Source organism: Saccoglossus kowalevskii, chromosome 17 (genome assembly GCF_978046115.1).
Source record: "Saccoglossus kowalevskii chromosome 17, keSacKowa6.1, whole genome shotgun sequence".
In the NCBI taxonomy this organism is placed as follows: domain Eukaryota; kingdom Metazoa; phylum Hemichordata; class Enteropneusta; family Harrimaniidae; genus Saccoglossus; species Saccoglossus kowalevskii.
In genome coordinates this window covers 31,417,123-31,432,592 of record NC_140657.1, presented here as the reverse complement: position 1 = coordinate 31,432,592, position 15,470 = coordinate 31,417,123, and the positions used below count along the sequence as shown (strand labels likewise).

At 35.7% G+C, this 15,470-nt stretch overlaps 12 non-coding genes across 12 annotated transcripts; all 12 read left to right on the top strand.

The window, feature by feature from the left end:
• Positions 1–3,121: 3,121 nt before the first annotated feature.
• TRNAK-UUU (transfer RNA lysine (anticodon UUU)) lies at positions 3,122–3,194 on the top strand. The gene has a single exon. It is a non-coding gene; the product is annotated as a tRNA-Lys (tRNA).
• A 1,535-nt stretch (positions 3,195–4,729) lies between these two features.
• TRNAK-UUU (transfer RNA lysine (anticodon UUU)) lies at positions 4,730–4,802 on the top strand. The gene has a single exon. It is a non-coding gene; the product is annotated as a tRNA-Lys (tRNA).
• Positions 4,803–6,337: 1,535 nt separating this feature from the next.
• On the top strand, positions 6,338–6,410 carry TRNAK-UUU (transfer RNA lysine (anticodon UUU)). Its single transcript has one exon. It is a non-coding gene; the product is annotated as a tRNA-Lys (tRNA).
• Positions 6,411–8,547: 2,137 nt separating this feature from the next.
• Positions 8,548–8,620, top strand: TRNAK-UUU (transfer RNA lysine (anticodon UUU)). The gene has a single exon. It is a non-coding gene; the product is annotated as a tRNA-Lys (tRNA).
• A 263-nt stretch (positions 8,621–8,883) lies between these two features.
• TRNAK-UUU (transfer RNA lysine (anticodon UUU)) lies at positions 8,884–8,956 on the top strand. Its single transcript has one exon. It is a non-coding gene; the product is annotated as a tRNA-Lys (tRNA).
• Positions 8,957–10,757: 1,801 nt separating this feature from the next.
• On the top strand, positions 10,758–10,830 carry TRNAK-UUU (transfer RNA lysine (anticodon UUU)). The gene has a single exon. It is a non-coding gene; the product is annotated as a tRNA-Lys (tRNA).
• A 263-nt stretch (positions 10,831–11,093) lies between these two features.
• On the top strand, positions 11,094–11,166 carry TRNAK-UUU (transfer RNA lysine (anticodon UUU)). The gene has a single exon. It is a non-coding gene; the product is annotated as a tRNA-Lys (tRNA).
• A 598-nt stretch (positions 11,167–11,764) lies between these two features.
• TRNAK-UUU (transfer RNA lysine (anticodon UUU)) lies at positions 11,765–11,837 on the top strand. Its single transcript has one exon. It is a non-coding gene; the product is annotated as a tRNA-Lys (tRNA).
• Positions 11,838–12,436: 599 nt separating this feature from the next.
• Positions 12,437–12,509, top strand: TRNAK-UUU (transfer RNA lysine (anticodon UUU)). The gene has a single exon. It is a non-coding gene; the product is annotated as a tRNA-Lys (tRNA).
• A 598-nt stretch (positions 12,510–13,107) lies between these two features.
• TRNAK-UUU (transfer RNA lysine (anticodon UUU)) lies at positions 13,108–13,180 on the top strand. Its single transcript has one exon. It is a non-coding gene; the product is annotated as a tRNA-Lys (tRNA).
• A 263-nt stretch (positions 13,181–13,443) lies between these two features.
• TRNAK-UUU (transfer RNA lysine (anticodon UUU)) lies at positions 13,444–13,516 on the top strand. The gene has a single exon. It is a non-coding gene; the product is annotated as a tRNA-Lys (tRNA).
• A 263-nt stretch (positions 13,517–13,779) lies between these two features.
• On the top strand, positions 13,780–13,852 carry TRNAK-UUU (transfer RNA lysine (anticodon UUU)). Its single transcript has one exon. It is a non-coding gene; the product is annotated as a tRNA-Lys (tRNA).
• The last annotated feature ends 1,618 nt before the right edge of the window (positions 13,853–15,470 follow it).

Genomic DNA, 15,470 nt, shown 5'->3' with positions numbered 1-15,470 from the left:
TAAAAACAGATGTTGCTCTCTCACATCGCTGAGATAAATAAAACATAATCAATTCAAACATTTCATTGTAATAACTCGGTATTTAATTAATGCTTTGAATTAGATTAAACGTTTTCTTATAAAAATACAAATCATTGACATCTCATAGACTCATTTGAAGTATCTTCGTGCATGAAATCAAAGCATTCACTTATTATGGAGGTTTGGGACAATCGAGTACGAAAAGACAGGATCCTGAGCAGCCCGGTTAGCTCAGTCGGTAGAGCGTGGGACTTTTAATCCTGAGGTCAAGGTTTCAACCCCCTTAACGGGCGTAATTTTGAAACATTGTTCACATGAAAATAGATATTGCTTGCTTACATCGCTGAGATAAATAAAACATAAACAATTCAAACATTTCATTGTAATAACTCGGTATTTAATTAATGCTTTGAATTAGATTAAACGTTTTCTCATAAAAATACAAATCATTGTCACCTCATAGACTCATTTGAAGTATCTTCGTGCGTGAAATCAAAGCATTGACTTATTATGGAGGTTTGGGACAATCGAGTACGAAAAGACAGGATCCTGAGCAGCCCGGTTAGCTCGGTCGGTAGAGCGTGGGACTTTTAATCCTAAGGTCAAGGGTTCAACCGCCTTAGCGGGCGTGATTTTGCAACGTAGTTGACATGAAAACAGATGTTGCTCTCTCACATCGCTGAGATAAATAAAACATAAACAATTCAATATTTCATTGTAATAACTCGGTATTTAATTAATGCTTTGAATTAGATTAAACGTTTCCTCATAAAAACACAAATCATTGTCAGCTCATAGACTCATTTGAAGTATCTTCGTGCGTGAAATCAAAGTATTGACTTATTATGGAGATTTGGGACAATCGACTACGAAAAGACAGAGTCCGAAAAATAAACAATTCAAACATTTCATTCTAATAACTTGATATTATTCGCTCGCATCGCTGAGATAAATAAAACACAAACAATTCAACGATTCCATTGTAATAACTCGGTATTTAATTAATGCTTTGAATTAGATTAAACGTTTTCTCATAAAATTACAAATCATTGTCAGCTCATTGACTCATTTGAAGTATCTTCGTGCGTGAAATCAAAGCATTGACTTATTATGGAGGTTTGGGACAATCGAGTACGAAAATACAGGATCCTGAGCAGCCCGGTTAGCTCAGTCGGTAGAGCCTGGGACTTTTAATCCTAAGGTCAAGGGTTCAACCCCCTTAGCGGGCGTAATTTTGAAACGTAGTTGACATAAAAACAGATGTTGCTCTCTCACATCGCTGAGATAAATAAAACATAAACAATTCAAACATTTCATTGTAATAACTCGGTATTTAATTAATGCTTTTAATTAGATTAAACGTTTTCTCATAAAAATACAAATCATTGACAGCTCATAGACTCATTTGAAGTATCTTCGTGCGTGAAATCAAAGCATTGACTTATTATGGAGGTTTGGGACAATCGAGTACGAAAAGACAGGATCCTGAGCAGCCCGGTTAGCTCAGTCGGTAGAGCGTGGGACTTTTAATCCTAAGGTTAAGCGTTCAACCCCCTTAGCGGGCGTAATTTTGAAACGTAGTTGACATAAAAACAGATGTTGCTCTCTCACATCGCTGAGATAAATAAAACATAATCAATTCAAACATTTCATTGTAATAACTCGGTATTTAATTAATGCTTTGAATTAGATTAAACGTTTTCTTATAAAAATACAAATCATTGACATCTCATAGACTCATTTGAAGTATCTTCGTGCATGAAATCAAAGCATTGACTTATTATGGAGGTTTGGGACAATCGAGTACGAAAAGACAGGATCCTGAGCAGCCCGGTTAGCTCAGTCGGTAGAGCGTGGGACTTTTAATCCTGAGGTCAAGGTTTCAACCCCCTTAACGGGCGTAATTTTGAAACATTGTTCACATGAAAATAGATATTGCTTGCTTACATCGCTGAGATAAATAAAACATAAACAATTCAAACATTTCATTGTAATAACTCGGTATTTAATTAATGCTTTGAATTAGATTAAACGTTTTCTCATAAAAATACAAATCATTGTCACCTCATAGACTCATTTGAAGTATCTTCGTGCGTGAAATCAAAGCATTGACTTATTATGGAGGTTTGGGACAATCGAGTACGAAAAGACAGGATCCTGAGCAGCCCGGTTAGCTCGGTCGGTAGAGCGTGGGACTTTTAATCCTAAGGTCAAGGGTTCAACCGCCTTAGCGGGCGTGATTTTGCAACGTAGTTGACATGAAAACAGATGTTGCTCTCTCACATCGCTGAGATAAATAAAACATAAACAATTCAATATTTCATTGTAATAACTCGGTATTTAATTAATGCTTTGAATTAGATTAAACGTTTCCTCATAAAAACACAAATCATTGTCAGCTCATAGACTCATTTGAAGTATCTTCGTGCGTGAAATCAAAGTATTGACTTATTATGGAGATTTGGGACAATCGACTACGAAAAGACAGAGTCCGAAAAATAAACAATTCAAACATTTCATTCTAATAACTTGATATTATTCGCTCGCATCGCTGAGATAAATAAAACACAAACAATTCAACGATTCCATTGTAATAACTCGGTATTTAATTAATGCTTTGAATTAGATTAAACGTTTTCTCATAAAATTACAAATCATTGTCAGCTCATTGACTCATTTGAAGTATCTTCGTGCGTGAAATCAAAGCATTGACTTATTATGGAGGTTTGGGACAATCGAGTACGAAAATACAGGATCCTGAGCAGCCCGGTTAGCTCAGTCGGTAGAGCCTGGGACTTTTAATCCTAAGGTCAAGGGTTCAACCCCCTTAGCGGGCGTAATTTTGAAACGTAGTTGACATAAAAACAGATGTTGCTCTCTCACATCGCTGAGATAAATAAAACATAAACAATTCAAACATTTCATTGTAATAACTCGGTATTTAATTAATGCTTTTAATTAGATTAAACGTTTTCTCATAAAAATACAAATCATTGACAGCTCATAGACTCATTTGAAGTATCTTCGTGCGTGAAATCAAAGCATTGACTTATTATGGAGGTTTGGGACAATCGAGTACGAAAAGACAGGATCCTGAGCAGCCCGGTTAGCTCAGTCGGTAGAGCGTGGGACTTTTAATCCTAAGGTTAAGGGTTCAACCCCCTTAGCGGGCGTAATTTTGAAACGTAGTTGACATAAAAACAGATGTTGCTCTCTCACATCGCTGAGATAAATAAAACATAATCAATTCAAACATTTCATTGTAATAACTCGGTATTTAATTAATGCTTTGAATTAGATTAAACGTTTTCTTATAAAAATACAAATCATTGACATCTCATAGACTCATTTGAAGTATCTTCGTGCATGAAATCAAAGCATTCACTTATTATGGAGGTTTGGGACAATCGAGTACGAAAAGACAGGATCCTGAGCAGCCCGGTTAGCTCAGTCGGTAGAGCGTGGGACTTTTAATCCTGAGGTCAAGGTTTCAACCCCCTTAACGGGCGTAATTTTGAAACATTGTTCACATGAAAATAGATATTGCTTGCTTACATCGCTGAGATAAATAAAACATAAACAATTCAAACATTTCATTGTAATAACTCGGTATTTAATTAATGCTTTGAATTAGATTAAACGTTTTCTCATAAAAATACAAATCATTGTCACCTCATAGACTCATTTGAAGTATCTTCGTGCGTGAAATCAAAGCATTGACTTATTATGGAGGTTTGGGACAATCGAGTACGAAAAGACAGGATCCTGAGCAGCCCGGTTAGCTCGGTCGGTAGAGCGTGGGACTTTTAATCCTAAGGTCAAGGGTTCAACCGCCTTAGCGGGCGTGATTTTGCAACGTAGTTGACATGAAAACAGATGTTGCTCTCTCACATCGCTGAGATAAATAAAACATAAACAATTCTATATTTCATTGTAATAACTCGGTATTTAATTAATGCTTTGAATTAGATTAAACGTTTCCTCATAAAAACACAAATCATTGTCAGCTCATAGACTCATTTGAAGTATCTTCGTGCGTGAAATCAAAGTATTGACTTATTATGGAGATTTGGGACAATCGACTACGAAAAGACAGAGTCCGAAAAATAAACAATTCAAACATTTCATTCTAATAACTTGATATTATTCGCTCGCATCGCTGAGATAAATAAAACACAAACAATTCAACGATTCCATTGTAATAACTCGGTATTTAATTAATGCTTTGAATTAGATTAAACGTTTTCTCATAAAATTACAAATCATTGTCAGCTCATTGACTCATTTGAAGTATCTTCGTGCGTGAAATCAAAGCATTGACTTATTATGGAGGTTTGGGACAATCGAGTACGAAAATACAGGATCCTGAGCAGCCCGGTTAGCTCAGTCGGTAGAGCCTGGGACTTTTAATCCTAAGGTCAAGGGTTCAACCCCCTTAGCGGGCGTAATTTTGAAACGTAGTTGACATAAAAACAGATGTTGCTCTCTCACATCGCTGAGATAAATAAAACATAAACAATTCAAACATTTCATTGTAATAACTCGGTATTTAATTAATGCTTTTAATTAGATTAAACGTTTTCTCATAAAAATACAAATCATTGACAGCTCATAGACTCATTTGAAGTATCTTCGTGCGTGAAATCAAAGCATTGACTTATTATGGAGGTTTGGGACAATCGAGTACGAAAAGACAGGATCCTGAGCAGCCCGGTTAGCTCAGTCGGTAGAGCGTGGGACTTTTAATCCTAAGGTTAAGGGTTCAACCCCCTTAGCGGGCGTAATTTTGAAACGTAGTTGACATAAAAACAGATGTTGCTCTCTCACATCGCTGAGATAAATAAAACATAATCAATTCAAACATTTCATTGTAATAACTCGGTATTTAATTAATGCTTTGAATTAGATTAAACGTTTTCTTATAAAAATACAAATCATTGACATCTCATAGACTCATTTGAAGTATCTTCGTGCATGAAATCAAAGCATTCACTTATTATGGAGGTTTGGGACAATCGAGTACGAAAAGACAGGATCCTGAGCAGCCCGGTTAGCTCAGTCGGTAGAGCGTGGGACTTTTAATCCTGAGGTCAAGGTTTCAACCCCCTTAACGGGCGTAATTTTGAAACATTGTTCACATGAAAATAGATATTGCTTGCTTACATCGCTGAGATAAATAAAACATAAACAATTCAAACATTTCATTGTAATAACTCGGTATTTAATTAATGCTTTGAATTAGATTAAACGTTTTCTCATAAAAATACAAATCATTGTCACCTCATAGACTCATTTGAAGTATCTTCGTGCGTGAAATCAAAGCATTGACTTATTATGGAGGTTTGGGACAATCGAGTACGAAAAGACAGGATCCTGAGCAGCCCGGTTAGCTCGGTCGGTAGAGCGTGGGACTTTTAATCCTAAGGTCAAGGGTTCAACCGCCTTAGCGGGCGTGATTTTGCAACGTAGTTGACATGAAAACAGATGTTGCTCTCTCACATCGCTGAGATAAATAAAACATAAACAATTCAATATTTCATTGTAATAACTCGGTATTTAATTAATGCTTTGAATTAGATTAAACGTTTCCTCATAAAAACACAAATCATTGTCAGCTCATAGACTCATTTGAAGTATCTTCGTGCGTGAAATCAAAGTATTGACTTATTATGGAGATTTGGGACAATCGACTACGAAAAGACAGAGTCCGAAAAATAAACAATTCAAACATTTCATTCTAATAACTTGATATTATTCGCTCGCATCGCTGAGATAAATAAAACACAAACAATTCAACGATTTCATTGTAATAACTCGGTATTTAATTAATGCTTTGAATTAGATTAAACGTTTTTTCATAAAATTACAAATCATTGTCAGCTCATTGACTCATTTGAAGTATCTTCGTGCGTGAAATCAAAGCATTGACTTATTATGGAGGTTTGGGACAATCGAGTACGAAAATACAGGATCCTGAGCAGCCCGGTTAGCTCAGTCGGTAGAGCCTGGGACTTTTAATCCTAAGGTCAAGGGTTCAACCCCCTTAGCGGGCGTAATTTTGAAACGTAGTTGACATAAAAACAGATGTTGCTCTCTCACATCGCTGAGATAAATAAAACATAAACAATTCAAACATTTCATTGTAATAACTCGGTATTTAATTAATGCTTTTAATTAGATTAAACGTTTTCTCATAAAAATACAAATCATTGACAGCTCATAGACTCATTTGAAGTATCTTCGTGCGTGAAATCAAAGCATTGACTTATTATGGAGGTTTGGGACAATCGAGTACGAAAAGACAGGATCCTGAGCAGCCCGGTTAGCTCAGTCGGTAGAGCGTGGGACTTTTAATCCTAAGGTTAAGGGTTCAACCCCCTTAGCGGGCGTAATTTTGAAACGTAGTTGACATAAAAACAGATGTTGCTCTCTCACATCGCTGAGATAAATAAAACATAAACAATTCAAACATTTCATTGTAATAACTCGGTATTTAATTAATGCTTTTAATTAGATTAAACGTTTTCTCATAAAAATACAAATCATTGACAGCTCATAGACTCATTTGAAGTATCTTCGTGCGTGAAATCAAAGCATTGACTTATTATGGAGATTTGGGACAATCGACTACGAAAAGACAGAGTCCGAAAAATAAACAATTCAAACATTTCATTCTAATAACTTGATATTATTCGCTCGCATCGCTGAGATAAATAAAACACAAACAATTCAACGATTTCATTGTAATAACTCGGTATTTAATTAATGCTTTGAATTAGATTAAACGTTTTCTCATAAAATTACAAATCATTGTCAGCTCATTGACTCATTTGAAGTATCTTCGTGCGTGAAATCAAAGCATTGACTTATTATGGAGGTTTGGGACAATCGAGTACGAAAATACAGGATCCTGAGCAGCCCGGTTAGCTCAGTCGGTAGAGCCTGGGACTTTTAATCCTAAGGTCAAGGGTTCAACCCCCTTAGCGGGCGTAATTTTGAAACGTAGTTGACATAAAAACAGATGTTACTCTCTCACATCGCTGAGATAAATAAAACATAAACAATTCAAACATTTCATTGTAATAACTCGGTATTTAATTAATGCTTTGAATTAGATTAAACGTTTTCTCATAAAAATACAAATCATTGTCAGCTCATAGACTCATTTGAATTATCTTCGTGCGTGAAATCAAAGTATTGACTTATTATGGAGGTTTGGGAGAATCGAGTACGAAAAGACAGGATCCTGAGCAGCCCGGTTAGCTCGGTCGGTAGAGCGTGGAACTTTTAATCCTAAGGTTAAGGGTTCAACCCCCTTAGCGAGCGTAATTTTGAAACGTGGTTCACATAAAAATAGATATTCATTGCTCACATCGCTGAGATAAATAACACATAAACAATTCAATATTTCATTGTAATAACTCGGTATTTAATTAATGCTTTGAATTAGATTAAACGTTTTCTCATAAAAACACAAATCATTGTCAACTCATAGACTCATTTGAAGTATCTTCGTGCATGAAATCAAAGCATTGACTTATTATGGAGGTTTGGGACAAACGAGTACGAAAAGACAGGATCCTGAGCAGCCCGGTTAGCTCAGTCGGTAGAGCGTGGGACTTTTAATCCTAAGGTCAAGGGTTCCAACCCCCTTAGCGGGCGTAATTTTGAAACGTAGTTGACATAAAAACAGATGTTGCTCTCTCACAACGCTGAGATAAATAAAACATAAACAATTCAAACATTTCATTGTAATAACTCGGTATTTAATTAATGCTTTGAATTAGATTAAACGTTTTCTCATAAAAATACAAATCATTGACAGCTCATAGACTCATTTGAAGTATCTTCGTGCGTGAAATCAAAGCATTGACTTATTATGGTGATTTGGGACAATCGACTACGAAAAGACAGAGTCCGAAAAATAAACAATTCAAACATTTCATTCTAATAACTTGATATTATTCGCTCGCATCGCTGAGATAAATAAAACACAAACAATTCAACGATTTCATTGTAATAACTCGGTATTTCATTAATGCTTTGAATTAGATTAAACGTTTTCTCATAAAAATACAAATCATTGACAGCTCATAGACTCATTTGAAGTATCTTCGTGCGTGAAATCAAAGCATTGACTTATTATGGATGTTTGGGACAATCGAGTTCGAAAATACGTGATCCTAAACAGCCCGGTTAGCTCAGTCGGTAGAGCGAGGGACTTTTAATCCAGAGGTCAAGGGTTCAACCACCTTAACGGGCGTAATTTTGAAACGTTGTTCACATGAAAATAGATATTGCTTGCTTACATCGCTGAGATAAATAAAACATAAACAATTCAAACATTTCATTGTAATAACTCGGTATTTAATTAATGCTTTGAATTAGATTAAACGTTTTCTCATAAAAACACAAATCATTGTCAACTCATAGACTCATTTGAAGTATCTTCGTGCATGAAATCAAAGCATTGACTTATTATGGAGGTTTGGGACAATCGAGTACGAAAAGACAGGATCCTGAGCAGCCCGGTTAGCTCAGTCGGTAGAGCGTGGGACTTTTAATCCTAAGGTCAAGGGTTCAACCCCCTTAGCGGGCGTAATTTTGAAACGTAGTTGACATAAAAACAGATGTTGCTCTCTCACATCGCTGAGATAAATAAAACATAAACAATTCAAACATTTCATTGTAATAACTCGGTATTTAATTAATGCTTTGAATTAGATTAAACGTTTTCTTATAAAAATACAAATCATTGACATCTCATAGACTCATTTGAAGTATCTTCGTGCATGAAATCAAAGCATTCACTTGTTATGGAGGTTTGGGACAATCGAGTACGAAAAGACAGGATCCTGAGCAGCCCGGTTAGCTCAGTCGGTAGAGCGTGGGACTTTTAATCCTAAGGTCAAGGGTTCAACCCCCTTAGCGGGCGTAATTTTGAAACGTAGTTGACATAAAAACAGATGTTGCTCTCTCACATCGCTGAGATAAATAAAACATAAACAATTCAAACATTTCATTGTAATAACTCGGTATTTAATTAATGCTTTGAATTAGATTAAACGTTTTCTCATAAAAATACAAATCATTGTCAGCTCATAAACTCATTTGAAGTATCTTCGTGCGTGAAATCAAAGCATTGACTTATTATGGAGGTTTGGGACAATCGAGTACGAAAATACATGATCCTTAACAGCCCGGTTAGCTCAGTCGGTAGAGCGTGGGGATTTTAATCCTAAGGTCAAGGGTTCAACCCCCTTAGCGGGCGTAATTTTGAAACGTTGTTCACATGAAAATAGATATTGTTTGCTTACATCGCTGAGATAAATAAAACATAAACAATTCAAACATTTCATTGTAATAACTCGGTATTTAATTAATGCTTTTAATTAGATTAAACGTTTTCTCATAAAAATACAAATCATTGACAGCTCATAGACTCATTTGAAGTATCTTTGTGCGTGAAATCAAAGCATTGACTTATTATGGAGATTTGGGACAATCGACTACGAAAAGACAGAGTCCGAAAAATAAACAATTCAAACATTTCATTCTAATAACTTGATATTATTCGCTCGCATCGCTGAGATAAATAAAACACAAACAATTCAACGATTTCATTGTAATAACTCGGTATTTAATTAATGCTTTGAATTAGATTAAACGTTTTCTCATAAAATTACAAATCATTGTCAGCTCATTGACTCATTTGAAGTATCTTCGTGCGTGAAATCAAAGCATTGACTTATTATGGAGGTTTGGGACAATCGAGTACGAAAATACAGGATCCTGAGCAGCCCGGTTAGCTCAGTCGGTAGAGCCTGGGACTTTTAATCCTAAGGTCAAGGGTTCAACCCCCTTAGCGGGCGTAATTTTGAAACGTAGTTGACATAAAAACAGATGTTACTCTCTCACATCGCTGAGATAAATAAAACATAAACAATTCAAACATTTCATTGTAATAACTCGGTATTTAATTAATGCTTTGAATTAGATTAAACGTTTTCTCATAAAAATACAAATCATTGACAGCTCATAGACTCATTTGAAGTATCTTCGTGCGTGAAATCAAAGCATTGACTTATTATGGTGATTTGGGACAATCGACTACGAAAAGACAGAGTCCGAAAAATAAACAATTCAAACATTTCATTCTAATAACTTGATATTATTCGCTCGCATCGCTGAGATAAATAAAACACAAACAATTCAACGATTTCATTGTAATAACTCGGTATTTCATTAATGCTTTGAATTAGATTAAACGTTTTCTCATAAAAATACAAATCATTGACAGCTCATAGACTCATTTGAAGTATCTTCGTGCGTGAAATCAAAGCATTGACTTATTATGGATGTTTGGGACAATCGAGTTCGAAAATACGTGATCCTAAACAGCCCGGTTAGCTCAGTCGGTAGAGCGAGGGACTTTTAATCCAGAGGTCAAGGGTTCAACCACCTTAACGGGCGTAATTTTGAAACGTTGTTCACATGAAAATAGATATTGCTTGCTTACATCGCTGAGATAAATAAAACATAAACAATTCAAACATTTCATTGTAATAACTCGGTATTTAATTAATGCTTTGAATTAGATTAAACGTTTTCTCATAAAAACACAAATCATTGTCAACTCATAGACTCATTTGAAGTATCTTCGTGCATGAAATCAAAGCATTGACTTATTATGGAGGTTTGGGACAATCGAGTACGAAAAGACAGGATCCTGAGCAGCCCGGTTAGCTCAGTCGGTAGAGCGTGGGACTTTTAATCCTAAGGTCAAGGGTTCAACCCCCTTAGCGGGCGTAATTTTGAAACGTAGTTGACATAAAAACAGATGTTGCTCTCTCACATCGCTGAGATAAATAAAACATAAACAATTCAAACATTTCATTGTAATAACTCGGTATTTAATTAATGCTTTGAATTAGATTAAACGTTTTCTTATAAAAATACAAATCATTGACATCTCATAGACTCATTTGAAGTATCTTCGTGCATGAAATCAAAGCATTCACTTGTTATGGAGGTTTGGGACAATCGAGTACGAAAAGACAGGATCCTGAGCAGCCCGGTTAGCTCAGTCGGTAGAGCGTGGGACTTTTAATCCTAAGGTCAAGGGTTCAACCCCCTTAGCGGGCGTAATTTTGAAACGTTGTTCACATGAAAATAGATATTGTTTGCTTACATCGCTGAGATAAATAAAACATAAACAATTCAAACATTTCATTGTAATAACTCGGTATTTAATTAATGCTTTGAATTAGATTAAACGTTTTCTCATAAAAATACAAATCATTGTCAGCTCATAGACTCATTTGAAATATCTTCGTGCGTGAAATCAAAGCATTGACTTATTATGGAGGTTTGGGAGAATCGAGTACGAAAAGACAGGATGCTGAGCAGCCCGGTTAGCTCGGTCGGTAGAGCGTGGAACTTTTAATCCTAAGGTTAAGAGTTCAACCCCCTTAGCGAGCGTAATTTTGAAACGTGGTTCACATAAAAATAGATATTCTTTGCTCACATCGCTGAGATAAATAACACATAAACAATTCAATATTTCATTGTAATAACTCGGTATTTAATTAATGCTTTGAATTAGATTAAACGTTTTCTCATAAAAACACAAATCATTGTCAACTCATAGACTCATTTGAAGTATCTTCGTGCATGAAATCAAAGCATTGACTTATTATGGAGGTTTGGGACAATCGAGTACGAAAAGACAGGATCCTGAGCAGCCCGGTTAGCTCAGTCGGTAGAGCGTGGGACTTTTAATCCTAAGGTCAAGGGTTCAATCCCCTTAGCGGGCGTAATTTTGAAACGTAGTTGACATAAAAACAGATGTTGCTCTCTCACAACGCTGAGATAAATAAAACATAAACAATTCAAACATTTCATTGTAATAACTCGGTATTTAATTAATGCTTTGAATTAGATTAAACGTTTTCTCATAAAAATACAAATCATTGACAGCTCATAGACTCATTTGAAGTATCTTCGTGCGTGAAATCAAAGCATTGACTTATTATGGAGGTTTGGGACAATCGAGTTCGAAAATAAGTGATCCTGAACAGCCCGGTTAGCTCAGTCGGTAGAGCGTGGGACTTTTAATCCTAAGGTCAAGGGTTCAACCCCGTTAGCGGGCGTAATTTTAAAACGTTGTTCACATGAAAATAGATATTGTTTGCTTACATCGCTGAGATAAATAAAACATAAACAATTCAAACATTTCATTGTAATAACTCGGTATTTAATTAATGCTTTGAATTAGATTAAACGTTTTCTCATAAAAATACAAATCATTGTCACCTCATAGACTCATTTGAAGTATCTTCGTGCGTGAAATCAAAGCATTGACTTATTATGGAGGTTTGGGACAATCGAGTTCGAAAATACATGATCCTTAACAGCCCGGTTAGCTCAGTCGGTAGAGCGTGGGACTTTTAATCCTAAGGTCAAGGGTTCAACCCCCTTAGCGGGCGTAATTTTGAAACGTTGTTCACATGAGAATAGATATTGTTTGCTTACATCGCTGAGATAAATACAACATAAACAATTCAAACATTTCATTGTAATAACTCGGTATTTAATTAATGCTTTGAATTAGATTAAACGTTTTCTCATAAAAATACAAATCATTGTCAGCTCATAGACTCATTTGAAGTATCTTCGTGCGTGAAATCAAAGCATTGACTTATTATGGAGGTTTGGGAGAATCGAGTACGAAAAGACAGGATCCTGAGCAGCCCGGTTAGCTCGGTCGGTAGAGCGTGGAACTTTTAATCCTAAGGTTAAGGGTTCAACTCCCTTAGCGAGCGTAATTTTGAAACGTGGTTCACATAAAAATAGATATTCTTTGCTCACATCGCTGAGATAAATAACACATAAACAATTCAATATTTCATTGTAATAACTCGGTATTTAATTAATGCTTTGAATTAGATTAAACGTTTTCTCATAAAAACACAAATCATTGTCAACTCATAGACTCATTTGAAGTATCTTCGTGCATGAAATCAAAGCATTGACTTATTATGGAGGTTTGGGACAATCGAGTACGAAAAGACAGGATCCTGAGCAGCCCGGTTAGCTCAGTCGGTAGAGCGTGGGACTTTTAATCCTAAGGTCAAGGGTTCAATCCCCTTAGCGGGCGTAATTTTGAAACGTAGTTGACATAAAAACAGATGTTGCTCTCTCACATCGCTGAGATAAATAAAACCTAAACAATTCAAACATTTCATTGTAATAACTCGGTATTTAATTAATACTTTGAATTAGATTAAACGTTTTCTCATAAAAATACAAATCATTGTCAGCTCATAGACTCATTTGAAGTATCTTCGTGCGTGAAATCAACGCATTGACTTATTATGGAGGTTTGGGACAATCGAGTTCGAAAATACGTGATCCTGAACAGCCCGGTTAGCTCAGTCGGTAGAGCGTGGGACTTTTAATCCTAAGGTCAAGGGTTCAACCCCCTTAGCGGGCGTAATTTTGAAACGTTGTTCACATGAAAATAGATATTGTTTGCTTACATCGCTGAGATAAATAAAACATAAACAATTCAAACATTTCATTGTAATAACTCGGTATTTAATTAATGCTTTGAATTAGATTAAACGTTTTCTCATAAAAATACAAATCATTGACAGCTCATAGACTCATTTGAAGTATCTTCGTGCGTTAAATCAAAGCATTGACTTATTATGGAGGTTTGGGACAATCGAGTTCGAAAATACGTGATCCTGAACAGCCCGGTTAGCTCAGTCGGTAGAGCGTGGGACTTTTAATCCTAAGGTCAAGGGTTCAACCCCCTTAGCGGGCGTAATTTTGAAACGTTGTTCACATGAAAATAGATATTGTTTGCTTACATCGCTGAGATAAATAAAACCTAAACAATTCAAACATTTCATTGTAATAACTCGGTATTTAATTAATGCTTTGAATTAGATTAAACGTTTTCTCATAAAAATACAAATCATTGACAGCTCATAGACTCATTTGAAGTATCTTCGTGCATGAAATCAAAGCAGTGACTTATTATGGAGGTTTGGGACAATCGAGTTCGAAAATACGTGATCCTGAACAGCCCGGTTAGCTCAGTCGGTAGAGCGTGGGACTTTTAATCCTAAGGTCAAGGGTTCAACCCCCTTAGCGTGCGTAATTTTGAAACGTTGTTCATATGAAAATAGATATTGTTTGCTTACATCGCTGAGATAAATAAAACATAAACAATTCAAACATTTCATTGTAATAACTCGGTATTTAACTAATGCTTTGAATTAGATTAAACGTTTTCTCATAAAAATACAAATCATTGTCACCTCATAGACTCATTTGAAGTATCTTCGTGCGTGAAATCAAAGCATTGACTTATTATGGAGGTTTGGGAGAATCGAGTACGAAAAGACATGATCCTGAGCAGCCCGGTTAACTCAGTCGGTAGAGCGTGGAACTTTTAATCCTAAGGTTAAGGGTTCAACCCCCTTAGCGGGCGTAATTTTGAAACGTGGTTCACATAAAAATAGATATTCTTTGCTCACATCGCTGAGATAAATAACACATAAACAATTCAATATTTCATTGTAATAACTCGGTATTTAATTAATGCTTTGAATTAGATTAAACGTTTTCTCATAAAAACACAAATCATTGTCAGCTTATAGACACATTTGAAGTATCTTCGTGCATGAAATCAAAGCATTGACTTATTATGGAGGTTTGGGACAATCGAGTACGAAAAGACAGGATCCTGAGCAGCCCGGTTAGCTCAGTCGGTAGAGCGTGGAACTTTTAATCCTAAGGTTAAGGGTTCAACCCTCTTAGCGGGCGTAATTTTGAAACGTAGTTGACATAAAAACAGATGTTGCTCTCTCACATCGCTGAGATAAATAAAACCTAAACAATTCAAACATTTCATTGTAATAACTCGGTATTTAATTAATGCTTTGAATTAGATTAAACGTTTTCTCATAAAAATACAAATCATTGTCAACTCATAGACTCATTTGAAGTATCTTCGTGCATGAAATCAAAGCATTGACTTATTATGGAGGTTTGGGACAATCGAGTACGAAAAGACAGGATCCTGAACAGCCCGGTTAGCTCAGTCGGTAGAGCGTGGGACTTTTAATCCTTCAACCCCCTTAGCGGGCGTAATTTTGAAACGTAGTTGACATAAAAACAGATGTTGCTCTCTCACATCGCTGAGATAAATAAAACCTAAACAATTCAAACATTTCATTGTAATAACTCGGTATTTAATTAATGCTTTGAATTAGATTAAACGTTTTCTCATAAAAATACAAATCATTGTCAGCTCATAGACTCATTTGAAGTATCTTCGTGCGTGAAATCAAAGCATTGACTTATTATGGAGGTTTGGGACAATCGAGTTCGAAAATACGTGATCCTGAACAGCCCGGTTAGCTCAGTCGCTAGAG